Here is a 14,711-nt window from a genome sequence, read left to right on the forward strand (position 1 = left end):
ATACGCCAAAAACCTCTAAATTCATGTGATATGGCCCATCTGATGCTCTTGAACGGTTATTGTTTTGTCTAATTCTTTCATCTTGATGGGTTACATCAGATGAATGGATTGGATGGCACGTAAATACCACAACGACCGTACAAAAAACTAACGGTGGGAGGGCCATTCCAACTCTTTCGTATGGTATGGCCTACCTGAGTTTTAGATCATCATGATTTATGTAATAGTGGATGAATATGAGAAGACTTAACTGATGGACGGTTGGATCTGATGAAAATTCCTCCAACGTAGCTCTTGTTACCGCGCTGAAATCGGATTGCGTACTGAGTTACTCAGTATGCTCTTATAGTACTGAGTAAACTCTGTTGGGCCCACCGTGAATGTATCTGATCTATCCACGCCGTCCATCCGTTTTTAAATATTATTTTAGGGGTTTAGACCAAAATTTAAGCATACCCAAAGATTAAGTGGACCATACCATTGGAAACAGTTGGAATAATGACTTCCACCGTTGAAACTTTTCTACAGCCCACAGTAATGTTTATTTCTCATCCAACATGTTCATAGGATGACAAAGACATTAATGAAGGGAAAAAAAATACAATCTCGATCCAAAACTTCTATGGCTCCCAAGAAATTTTCAACGGTAGATGTTCAATTAACACTTTTTCCTGTGGTGTGGTACACTTGAAGTTTAAATATACTTATTTTTTAAGTTCAATCCTAAAATTACCTTTTAAAATGCATGGACGGTGTGGATAAAATACAGAAATTACGGTGGACTCCACAGAGTTTACTCAGTACGCGATCCGCTTCCACCTGCGCCAGGTGTAGTATGGAAAGCAAACTGCGCATCGCGCGAGTGGGATTAGAATGCTATTGTTGCAATGCATACCAGCATGGCATACGTGTACGAGATCTAGAGCATTCATTGGGTAGGATCCACCGTCCATGTATCTTGTTCATGTGTGGCCCAATGGATGACTGGATTGATCCACCGTTAATCCATATATACACGGTGTCGTTGCTGATAAACGGACCAGATCTAATTCGTGCACCACGCATGGAATGACCTTTGCATGCTAGAAGAAGAGGGATACTTGCATGTGTGGGCTTTGGGACCGTTCATCACGTGGTGGGACCCATTTGGCCGAGTCCGTTCATCAAGTGGGCCCCATGAAATCATGTCACAGACGAAAAGCAGTTCCACGCTAAACTAGTAGATGAAGCCTTGCAAGTAAGTCTTAAGAAAAAAAAGAAAACAAAAATATAAAAAAAATCGTCGACGATACTCCTTGCAAGTCGCACGCATGGGAAGCGTGCTTACTACTAACCAAACGCCACGTGGTAGATAACGTGGATGAGATTCACCCCAACGGCCTCATACTCACCTCAGTGGAAGTGGATTGGATAGTGACACTACGTGGGCTCAATGTGATGTATGTGTTTTATATCCACTCCATCCATTCATTTTGCGCACTCGTTTTAGACTACTAACGCGAAAATAAATAGATCTAAAGCTGGAGCATACCACATCATAACAAAATAATGATAATTAAATGCTCACCATTAAAATTTCTTAAAGCTATGTTTGTCTTACACACTCAAACTACAGTGGGTACTTGAACCCATGATATGGTGTTGAAATTCATGTGAGTCTACGAAAGTTTAAAATTAAGTTAATTTTTGTGTTTTCTTTTCGTTTAGGTTTATACGACTTTGGTTCAGATATACTATACAGCTCCGTCATAAATAGACTCTATTTCAACAGTGATATTATAAGATTGAGTGCCCATGTGAAGTGGGTGTAATATGTTGTAATAGATGTTTTAAATTGAGTATGTTACTGTGCATGTTGATGCCATTGAGAGCTTTATTGAGACACCTTTGATGACATCGAGCAGTGCTTGATTCCATCAAGACTTTTCAAAATTTCTTTAGTTGGTCATTGACTTATTTTGACACTTTTTGATGCCATCGAAGGTTGTTTGATTGCACATTCGATGACATCGAACATGACTCGATGCAACCAAGATATTTTGGAAAATCTTGTCTCTAAACTATTTGGGTGTTAATAAGAATAGCAACATGATCTTCTTCTTCTTCTTCCTTTTTTCCTTATACAAGCACTCACGCCTAATCGGCATGTTAAATAATGGTGGTCCCTTGGAAGGTTTCAATGGTGGGTGTCACTATCTCCACTATTTACATGGTTTGGTCTACTAGAGCTTTGGATTTCTTTTAATTTTGAGCTCCATGATGTATATGAAACATATACATCATGGTCCACTGACACAGGGGAGGACGTGAGGTCGAGCACCGTCTTCCTCAAGAGGATAACTATTCCGAATCCACGGAACTTCTCTGGGACTTCTCGAATCCACGAGGAAAGAAAGTAAAAAATAGAAATAAATTCTAATAAAATTGAAATTGATTAATGAATGAATAAAAATGAGTTCACAACCTTTTAAATAGGGGTACCAAGCAATGGGAAAGAAATCAGAATCAAACTACAACTAAAACTCCTAGAATTCGCGACTTACTATAAATAGTAAACTAGACGGTGGTGATGTCTACTAGTGCGCAAGGTTTTCGGCCAAAAATAGTAAGTGTCCTATTTGGCTTCACCAAACCGTTCTCCCAATTATTTTAAGCCCTTTTCATGTTGGGCGCAACTCCTAAAGCCCGACGGATGAAGAGTTATAATCAAACTAAAACTTACTATTTATAGTAAAAACGAAATTAAAACAGGGAAACGACCGTCGATCCAGGGGTTTTTCGTAAATCCGGCTTGCGTAACGCGGTTGGTTGGCTAAAGTAGCTCGTTCTACCCCAAAATCATATATTTAACGTCAGATAACTCATTTCAGATTGCGAGATACGCCTGATCTAAGGTCCGACGGTCCGGATCACTTCTGTCATCGATCAGGCCTTTTCTGATCCATCTTGGCCATGAAACTGTCCACGACCCACTCTACATCATTCACCTATGCCCAACACCACCACCACTTAGTTGGGTGCTGCTGAGGTCACCACCTAATTCATTTCCTACCTTGTAAACTAAAAACTGGGCTAGTTTAAAACTCCTGTAGGCCCCACCGTAAGGAAGACTTGGGATTGAACCATAGTTAAAAAGACCCGAAAACTCCACTCAACTCCACATCTAGATAGGTCAGATTAATGTCAAGATGTAACTTGGCTCGGCTCAATATTTAATTACTAAATAAATAAGGATATTTAAATAATAACACCAATTCAAATTTATGATAATATAAAATGTTGACATAGCTTTCAAAGAAAAAGTGCATTGCTTAGTGGTTGAAACACTTACATGCTTTTCCAAAAACAATGACAGATTGAATTTTATTGTTGTAATTTTATTTCAATTATAAGAAGCATTACAATAGGTTGGATTTCAAATAAACATTACAGTGGGCCCGCACAACCGACGACCGCAGCCCTCATTTTCCAAGCTTCCATTCTCTCTCTCTCTCTCTCTCTCTCTCTCTCATCTTTCAAGTTCCCAAATATTCTCATCTCTCAGGTTCTAATCTCTTCCTAACTTCTTCTGATCATCTCCTCTGGCCAAATCGTTGAATTTTTGCCGAGATCTGTCTGAATATGATGCCATTCTCCCCTTATAAATATGAGCAACTGGATAAGGAGGGCCTGCTTGGAACATGAGATTAAATGGTATTGAATTGCATTAGGTGACACTATTATTATATAATAATAATATGTTTGGAATACCATGGTATTTTGACGGTTGAATCTTAAGTTTGGGATCAAAATCTTCCTTCAGAACAGGCATCAAATTAAGTGAAGCCCATGTTTCGTGGGTCATAAAATTGTAATCAATGGACCAGATTTTACAATTGATGTCAATCACTTATATACATATGCAACTCGATTGTCACTTGTAAAGGGTGCATATAGATGAATGGCATAGATAAAACATCTGCATCAACGTGGGGCCCTATAGATGCACTAGATTTCTAAATCCACAAAAAATCCCATTGTATCTTCAGTTGGGATTTGATTATATGATACTTGAATTAATCTAATCTTTCCCACCATTTCCAAATGCCGGATGGAATTTACAATGGACCAAATACAATTTTATACAATATGATCCAATCTAATCCCTTGTTTTGAATTCGCCTATATGACCATAGGTCATCTCTTTCTTTCTCTAAGAAGCACTAGAGCTTGGGGTTGAGCTGTCAAAACAATCTTGAGGTAAGTTTGGGCTGGACTATTTTGAAATGCAATGGGAGAGTAGCCATTGAATATGGGCTATGGTTTGGTGATCAACGACATCCATCCGATAATATACATGTTGATGAAGGGTGTTGGGATAACCTTTAAGATTGGAAAATTCAAAAATTTTGACCAATTACCCACAATGATCCACATTCAAAGAAAATGAGTAAAATTATCTAAGTTTGAAATAATCTAAGTTCTTCTCTTCTTCTTTTTTTTTTTTTTTTTTTGGCATCTTCCAAATCATGTAAGGCTAATCATATAAGCAGGTTAGACCAACACCAAGGTCATGGGGTTCCAGTGCTCATGTGGTGTTGTGTGTAAAAAAATAAAAAATAAAGACTTGTCTAAATTAGTGTAACGTTCCGTAAAATTCTATACTAAATCCAAGTACATCCTCAGGCAATACTAAGAAAGGACCATTCAGGTACAACCATATGCCCAAATTACCATAGAACTAGTGGAATTAGACAAATTAAGATTGTTCGCTTGTTTCCACTAATTGTGAATAGGTAGCATCATCAACCTAGCTAATTCAAATCATAATCATTGTGCACAAGAAGTCCCATGGCTTAACTTATTGCAAAACTATCACAATTATCAAAATAAGCTCTCGACCACTCATTCATGGTCCCATAAACTCGAAGCTATAAAAACATTCATCTTTCCAGGCTTGATGTCCATCACGGACATTAAGCCGAGATTGCGTCTAGGACCGTTCAACTTGGGCTCGCAAGCCCATTGTTTAAAGCGTGCTAATGCCCATAAAGGTTTTCGTGAACTTAAGTTAAAAGCCCTTTTTTCACTATTGACCCAAGTTATAGCTTTTAGACCATTAAACCATGATCAAACTTAGGACAGTACTCTATACATATCCATATAATTACAGCCCCGATCGACCATCGGTAATCGTCGAACTGAATTAGAACCTTATCCATTGATCAATGCATACAGATGTCGGAGTGATCGCATTCTTACATAGATCCCCACTAAAGCCACATATTTCATGGCATAAATTGACCATGCACTTTCCCTTAGGACTCAATAGTATGAGTTAACCTCACATAGGGTAAATACACCTAACCCTTGCCCATTATGGCCATTTGCACCATTTTTGGTGATATAGAGAGGGCAATGGGGGCAACCCCTTTCTCCCATGTGAATTTTATGCCCTGGGGAGAGAAGGGAGATATAAAGAATAGAGGAGAGAGAGAGAGAGAGAGAGAGAGAGAGAGAGAGAGAGAGAGAGTGAGTGAAGGTGTGTGTGGATCAAGAGGATTTGTGCACCTTCTCATCTTCTCCCCTTCAATCTAAGCCTTGGTAGTTTTTGGATCCTCCATCAAATCATTTCCATCGACAATCGAAAGTAAGGATTGAGTTCGGTCATACTTCCTAATCTAAGTTTTCTTAAGTTAAATTTTATAAATCTCACAATAGCTTTGATATTTGGATAGGTACCTATGGTATTCCCGTAAACCCTAATCCTAGAAGTGCCTTAAATTGTGTGAAGTCCCCTTGAGGTATGGACTATTCTCTTAAGTTGCTTTTTATCAACTCTTAAGGGTGATAGACCATGATTTCTTGTTGATTAAGTAAAAATCTATATGTTAATCATGCCTTTAATAGTTTATCCTAGTAACCCTGATATTGGTAATATTAGTAGTTAACATGTGTGATGAAATACTTGCTAAATATAATGCTTGTCTTGTTGGAGTTTTGTTACGACTAATAATGATGATTGCTGACCCCAAATGGTGTTTAGTGTATACCTTATTCTGGGCATGTTTTCATGCACATGTGTTTTGGTATGACTATGGTCACTTGTGGATTCGAGTTAATGTACCCTAGAATGGTTTGCTTCGTATTAAATTAAGTTTGATATACCTGTTGATGTTAGTATATTGATATATCATCATTTATATATATTTTATAAATTAAAATATCGTAGAGTGAGATCGAGCCTTGCCAATCGTTGAAGCAAGGAATGGTCGTCGTAGTTGGTCATTCCTGACTTATGTGGTTGACTTAGGTAGAACACGGACTATCAATAGTAGTCAGTACTACATGGGATGCTTTGTACCTAATGCCGAGTTGTCCAGGGCTTCCCCTTAGTCAACCAATCAGTTTAATGCATGTTTTGATTGCCTTTATATTTGGTGATTGTATGACACACTAAAGAATTGTGAATACATGTCACTAGTGAATGAGGTCCATTTATAACCATTAGCGCATTACGTTCCGATAAGACTCTAGGGCTGGACATGGTGGTATGGGACACCGTGTCTGAGTCGTCGGCTTACTTTGGGGTGATATGCTTGCCACATCGGCAAAACATTGGGTGATGAGCCTCCTCGTAATGAATATCGAGCATCGATGAATGACACGACCCTACTATTTTGTTAATGGTTTGGGTAGTGAGCCTTCTCCACATATGCGACATAGGTGACGACCCTTACCACCCTAGCCGTGAATATCCTTGGGCGATAAGCCCTAATATCAATCGGATTGAGCTATGTGAACTCTTGGGTGATGAACCCTAATTAGGATTAAAGGATACTTGTGAGGAGCCACCTGCTGTCGCAATGAGCCATGTGATTCGGTTAGAAACCCGTGATACGACCACGATATTCTAGATTCACCAATCTCCTGTTCAAACCAGGAATAATAATTACTTTGTTAATCATGTATATCATTACATTGTCGGGTTATGCTACGGGCCAACCATTGTGCATACTATTGACATTTTCACTGGTAATAGCGTTGATGGGGAAAGTTGTACATTTATTATTGTTCTCGGGCCATGCATATGTATTTAATATCATTCATGTATTTAAATAACTAGTCCTACAACTTGCATGTATTGTAATGCTATCATTGCTTATTTCTAAATGTGTTTAATAACATGTGAAACTTTAGATAATAGTAATATTAAGTTGATCACTCATTTCCACTCGGGGCGGTGTTTTAAAATACCAACCAAACGATTTTGTCAATGTAAGTGCCTTAGAGGAGGATGCATTTATGAAGGAGTACATGGACCCCACCGAAGTGTTCTCGTATTTCCAGTGAGCGAATGACCAATTGTAACTCGGTGTACTCATAGCACAACGTCTTTGTTTTGTTATTTACGGCAAAGATACAAATTTTATGATTCTTTTGGACTTGTATATTAAGTCTCCAGATTGGTGGACTCTGTGGTGTGATGGTTGTATGGATTTACTTATTTGGATCTTGTTTATATACACTTATGATATGATGATATACACTATTTACCTTATCTCTTATGAATGCTTAGATAATCAAATAATTGTACGAAGGAATCATACTTCCGCAAAGTGAAAATTGACACTCGGAATATCAAGATTGAGTTGTGCTCAATTCCTGAAATTTAGGGTGTTAGGGTTAAGTTCATTCAAGTCACCTAGTTTTATGGTTGATAAGGGTTGTCCACATAGAGGGCCTCATAATCAATTTAGTGTTGTTAGAAAACCAAACTAATTAGACAATCACAACCCTAACGTTGCTTCACTTCTGACACTTGATGTTGACCACTAAAAAAATGGTTTTGCAGCATAGGGCAATATGATCTATATTTATCTTTACAAACCATCCATTGTTGATCTCACAACATGTGCAGCCCCAGGGCACACATCACCCAAAGCGTGTACTAAGCCAATGAAGTTATTTTCTAGTTTAAACTTTTGGCCCGTTTGGATAGACTTCCTCAAAGTGGGATTTCCAAATAGAAAGGTTTAAAGCTTACTTTTTCGGTCCACTCAGGCAAAAACCAATCAGATTGCCATTTAATGCCTATTTAATAAAGTGGGGAGATGAGACGAGGGTTTGCAAGGTTTGACTGAATTAGTGTAATTAGAGTTGTACACGAGTCGAGTCGAGTCGAGTATCGCCCTACTCGTACTCGGCTCTTAATGCCCGAGTGCTGCTCGTATTCGGCTCTACTCAGCCAACGAGGATGGACTCCCTGCTCGTACTCTACTCGCCTGAGTACGAGCCAAGTACGAATAGTAAACGAGTCGAGTCAAGTCCGAGTTTTCGAGGAGAGTTCGAATACGAGCAGAAATCGAGTTGAGTCAAGTGCAAGTTTTCGAGGCGAGTTCGAGTCCGAGTCTAAATTTGAGCCCAATTCAAGCAGGGTTTTTGAGTAACGAGTTCGAGCTTTGAGCCGAGTTCGAGTTATAAATTGCGATTAATTTGAATTTCAATTCGATTGTCAATTGGAATTCGAAGTTAAACGAAATAATAAAATATATAAAATGCACATAATTTATGATTAAAAAATTCGATAATTACATTAACATATTTACATAATTACATTACATTGTTCAAAATGACAATTTATAACTAATAACCTCCATAAGAGAAGTGTCTTCCTATATTATCATCTGATCCATCAGAACTGCTATCTATTTTTTCATATAAAAATTGGTTTACTTCCTCTGAATCAGAAAGCGAAAAGATATTTCCTTCGTGCTCTTTTACACTTTGAACCAGATTTTTCAAACTTGTTTTATGTGAAGAATTATATGTAGTACCCAATGCCTTATAAAATTCACCGAGACGAGTCAGGAATTTGAATTTGTTACTCTTTTTCTTCTTCTTGTTTGTAGTACTCGAGTAACTCGACCCTGCTTCAATATCGTGTTGTCTTTGACTCGAATATTGCTGAAGTCTAGAAATATCTTCCATACTGCGTTTTAAGGCGAGTTGGAATTGTTCTTCCTCCAAAGCTTTTAATCTGACTTCCTCCTCTGCATCTTTTGTGGATGTCATTCGTGTTCTAGATCCAGAAGCAGCAAAAGTTTTGAATGGAGTGAAAGGTTTTCTATTCGAATCTAACAGGGCTTGAAAAAGAATTTGGACATCCTTAGGGGCATTGGGGCATGGTTTTGCATCACCACCTCGACATGAAAAGTGTAAGCGAAAGCGATTAGTCTTGTTCACAAACTTTGCGCCACACAAACCACACTTAATCTTTATTTTTTCAAACCTTAGTGGTGATTCAACTAAGGAAGCATAGTCCCAAATATTTGTCGATGGGTCCGATAACGACATATCTACACTCAATTTTTAATAAAAAAATCAAAATATTGATAAATAATTTGAACTTGACATAGGAACAAAAGAAAGCAATATAAATGTATCAAAATTCAAAAATAAAAGCAAATGAACAGACATATGTAAATAAATATCAAAGATTCAAAGTCTTCCAAACCACAACTCTAAAAGGACCAACACTTTCATGTTTGCAGTTGCAGTGAAATAATATTATAGATCATTCAACATTCAACCAAAAAGAATCGAAAAACTGAAAATAATTACTGATCTGCAGGTAGAGACTCGTCACGAATATCAATCTCCTCTTCATCATCATCATCATTTATATCTCCTCCCCATATCTGGCGCAACCAATCTTGCGTCCAAATCAACGCTTCAACTATGTTTGGCGAAAGTGAGCTTCGATACTTGCTCACAACCCTGTTCCTTGTGCTGAATGCGGATTCTGATGCTACTATTGAAATTAGTATTAATAATATGTCCCGTGCCATCACAGATAATGTAGGGTATTTTGATTCACTAACCCTCATCTTCCACCATTCCAACACATCAAAATCAACTCGCACTACGATTGGCTCCTTGAGGTACATTTCTAACTCTGATTCCTTAATATTAACTCCCATTCGTGCTTGTGTTAAGTATGATATGTATTCATTTAACACATCCAGATTACCAGGTACAGAAATATCCGCATCTCTACTTTCTTCAACTTCCGCTGCAGGTAAAGTATTAACATACGATTTGTACAAATCTTCAAGGGCTTGACGAACCTTAGACGTCTCTGCTACCGCTCTTTCAGTAGAATAAAGCTTCATAAAAATAAAGCTAATCAATCCCATATTATAACGGGGATCAAGAACAACTACCAAGGACATCAACAAATGACATTCGTCCCAGCATTTATCGAACTTCGTCTTCATACCAACTGTCATCTGGCGTATGAAATCTGGACCCGCACTGACATTTTTCTGTAGAGCATCCTTAATCTTCCAAAGAGAAAGAAGAAACAGATTCGCAGTTGGATACTAATTCCTAGAAAAAATCTTTGTGTAATCGTAGAAAACTTGGAGAAATGAGTGAACTTGTTGTGCTTTGGCCCAATCATCTGTGCTCGCCAACTAAGAATACGTTCCGTCACATGCCGCGTATTCAGGAAATGCAAGCTGGAACATTCCATTGCTGCATCTAACATTTCATAGGTCGAGTTCCAACGTGTACAAACATCCAACTTCAACGTTTTTTTAGATGGCACATTCAAATGTTGGATGATGTCATTCCATACACTCAGTCTCGATGGCGACCCCCTTATATATTTCACACTTTCTCTTATGTTCTCTATAGTGTCGTCGATTGCTTTCAGCCCTTCTTGTACAATCAAATTTACAATATGGGCACAACATCTGACCTGAAATATTTTTCCTTCAAAAATAAATTTCCTGTAGTCCTGAACTGATTATGTAAGCATGAAATGACATTGTCATTTGCTGAAATATTGTCTAAAGTTATTGCTGAAATTTTCTTCTCAATGCCCCAGCCTTTTAGACAACTGTAGATGCAATCTGAAATAAGTAAACCAGTATGTGGAGGAGGAAAGTTGCGAAAGTTCAAAATTCTCTTGCATAGTTTCCAATCCTTATCGACATAGTAAGCGGTTAATGAAATGTATCATTTTCTTTGATTGGACGTCGTCCATAAATCAGAAGTCAAAGCTATTCTGGTCATTGAAGCCAAAACTTCTTTCAGTTTCATCTTCTCCTTAGCGTACATCTTCATGCACTCTCTCTGCACTGTGACGCGGGAGACATTCTCGGCCCGAGGGTTAAAGAATTGATAGAAAGTCATAAACCCTTTACTTCTTATCATTGTGAAAGGTTTTTCTTTCAGAATCACTAATCTTGCATACCACTAATTCAGCTTCTTTTTGTCAAACTTATGAGTGGACACTACGCCTTGGGAGTCGTCCCCTTCTGACTTCGTAAATGACAGCATCTGTTGGCCGGGAGGAGGGAGTCTTGCTTTCTTAGGACACGTCTTCAAATGTCTAATTAGATGTGTCGTAGATCCTCCTGGAATCTTGCTGAATAACCTTTTGCAGTGATTACACTTTATCTTCTGTACACCGTTAACTGTCACATCTTTGAAATCATCCCACACTGTTGATCTCTTCTTCTTCCCTTTGCATGCAGTTGACGTGTCTGTATGTGTATCTCCCTCTACGGTTAGAGGAGATGTGGCCGATGTACCCATTCCAGGGATATTTGGGCTTTCGTCTTGACTAGCCATCTATAAAATAAAGTTCTCGAAATGTTATACGGCTATACCTAGGGTCCTAAACAGCTAGACCGCTAGACGGGCATAATTACTTAACTGTCTAAATCAGTCACCCATTCAAAGTTAGATGGATTGTAATGCTTCATTTTCCAATTTAAATGCTACGCCGAAATTCCGGTAGCATCTCCCCCTATCTCTGCAGAATATATTAATCTTGTATTTGATTCTCATGTCAATCATCAACACAAAGTGTGGATATTTGACGACGGAAATAAATACATGAAATATATCTAGAGAGAAAAAGGAGAGACGAAACTAGAACAGGTATATGCATTTAAATTGAAATAAATGAAGACATTACAATTTATCTAACCCTGAACTGTCCAAAAAGGGACAATTTGAGAATTTCTATGCATCCAAGAACACACTGAATCTATGTCTGGCAACATAGAAATCCTCAAATGGGCAATTAATTATCCTATACTACAAGTCTATAACTAGAACAATACAGATAATTCATATCTATGCAAATAAAGGAGCATGCTGAAATTGACATTCATCATCTAGCTAACTAATAACAAAATGTCAAATGAAAAACTAAAGGCATTTTAAAGTGGTAGCATTCAACACTAACAAAGTAACAAGTAAATTTTCATTTATAAAGTAAATTAGGAAACATGGAAAACATAACTATTATGGCATGAGACTTGAATAGTAGAAGACAATAATTAACATATTAATAATTTCTATATTAACATATTTCTATAGTAACATTAACATATTTCTATATTAATATATATTAATAATTTTAACATATTAACATATATTAACATATATAAACATATTAACATATGTCCAAGGTCGTCAGGCAATCCCCTTCAGGTAAACCATAGTGGATGTATTCATGGTGGGTCCTTAATTATGCCTGGTGAATGGTGAATTGGTGATAGACCTATTTTGTTTTTCTACTCAAATCTTAACCATCCATTTCCCATGTTGTTTTGTCTATGATTAGATTTATTTATTTTTTCACCATGGCTCATCACCAGTTGTATGAATGAATGAACAGCTCATGACAATGATATAACATGTCATGTGTCACATTAAAGCATTGGGGACATTGCTAACGTCCTCGTGAAGGTGATGATGTTGACAAAACCATATACATACATACATACATACATATAAATAGAAAATCTGATGGGAAAATCAATGGTTATTATCATACTTCTCATATTGATTTTTGGGCATGCTCCATCAACAATTGGGTGACTCGTTTGAACAATCTAAATAGAAGTACATATGGGCCATGTGTACAGTTGAAGAGTCGCCAGTCGCCACCAATTTAAAAAGGTAATGGGACTATCACTAATGAAATGACAGCATACAAAACCTTGCCTTCCCAAACTTGGAAGGAATAGAACTATACAGTCCCTAGTCCCACCCACTGTAAAAGCTTGCTATTTTATTATTATGACTTAGAAGGAATAGAACTATGCAGTCCCTATACCTGGGATTTGGGATTATTATTATTATTATTTATATTTTTTTATTTTTTTTTTATTAGCCCATTAGACTAGTACACCCACACCCACTGTCAGCTCACACTTCACTGTTAGCCACCCCCTCTAGGGAATCCATAGAAAAATGAATATTTAGGGAAAACATAAATATCAGGTTAATCGCAAAACTATATTAAACAATTTCTATATTAACATATATTAAACAATTTCTAAAAATTAAAAATAAAAAATAAAAAATCAAACCCACACATTACCGGGTGAGCTGGGCAGAAACGACCAGCAGCTGCGTACAGGGCAGGGCGATGACGGACAAGTGGCAGCCTGGTAGGGATGAGCTGCAACACCGGACGAGTGGCAGGAACGAGCTCCGTCACTGGACAGGGGCACTGGACAGGCCGCACGGACGAGCGGCAGGGTCTAGCACCGCCGGACAGGGGACAGGGGCGAGTGAGAGAGAGGGGGGGAAGAAGAGGGACGGCCGGAGTCTGGACGGGCGCTGGGAGAGAGAGAGAGAGAGAGAGAGAGAGAGAGAGGTTTTTTTTTTTCAAACGGGCTGGGGAGGGAAGAAGGGTTTGGGCGCTCGCTAGTTGAAAATGACGGGTGGGTGGGGTAGGGTTTTTTTTTAGGCGCTCGGCTACTCGTTGGTTGAAAATGACGGGTGGGTGGGGTAAGGTTTTTTTTTGGCAGGCTTATATATACGAGTATGAGTCGAGTTGAGTACCGAGTCGAGTACCAAGTCGAGCACCGAGTTGAGTACCTCTAGACTCGTACTCTACTCGTAATGTAAACGAGTTGTGGAAACCCGCTTGTACTTTGCTCTAACTCATATGAGTCAAGTATTCCGAGTCGAGTCGATCAAGTACTCGAGCTTAGCCTGCTCATGTACAGCTCTAAGTGTAATTACAATGGCAAATACAACGGTACATATGGAAGCGGATTGCGTCCTGCCCCTGCCTCAACCGAATCGATCCAGGCAGGGGCTCTGTGGGGCCCAACGTTTTATCCACGCCGTTCATCTAGTTTGTCAGATCATTTTAGTTTATGCCACAAAAACGAGGCAGATCCACGGCTCATGTGGACCACAAAGTGGTGATAGAACGCCCACCATTAAAAACTTCTTGGGGCCCACGGATGTGAAGTTTTGGATCAAGCTGGCATTTGTGTTTTCCCTTTTATCCAGGCCTGTGTGACCTTGAGCAGGTTAGATGGCCATTATACAGTACGGTGGGCCCTATGAAGGTTTCAACGGTACACATCAACTCTCATGTGGTGTGGTCCACTTAAGCATTGGAGGATCAATCTCAGTTTTGGGCTTCCACCCTAAAATGATCTGGAAAAATGGATGAACGGCGTGGATAAAATTCATACATAACGGTGGGCCCTGCAGACGCAATCCGCTCCTGGTACACATGAAGTTTCCACAATTATTTATGGTTGCAACTTGCCAGGTGCTTGCGAGCATTTCAAAAATGATTAAATTTCAAAAACCCATTTGGAAATCTGTGCTCAGATTCCTACCATTGCTGTTTGGTAGTGCTCAGTTTTCCAACAGCTTATTCTCAACATGCATGGATGGCC

This window comes from Magnolia sinica, chromosome 14 (genome assembly GCF_029962835.1).
Source record: "Magnolia sinica isolate HGM2019 chromosome 14, MsV1, whole genome shotgun sequence".
Classification (NCBI taxonomy): Eukaryota; Viridiplantae; Streptophyta; class Magnoliopsida; order Magnoliales; family Magnoliaceae; genus Magnolia; species Magnolia sinica.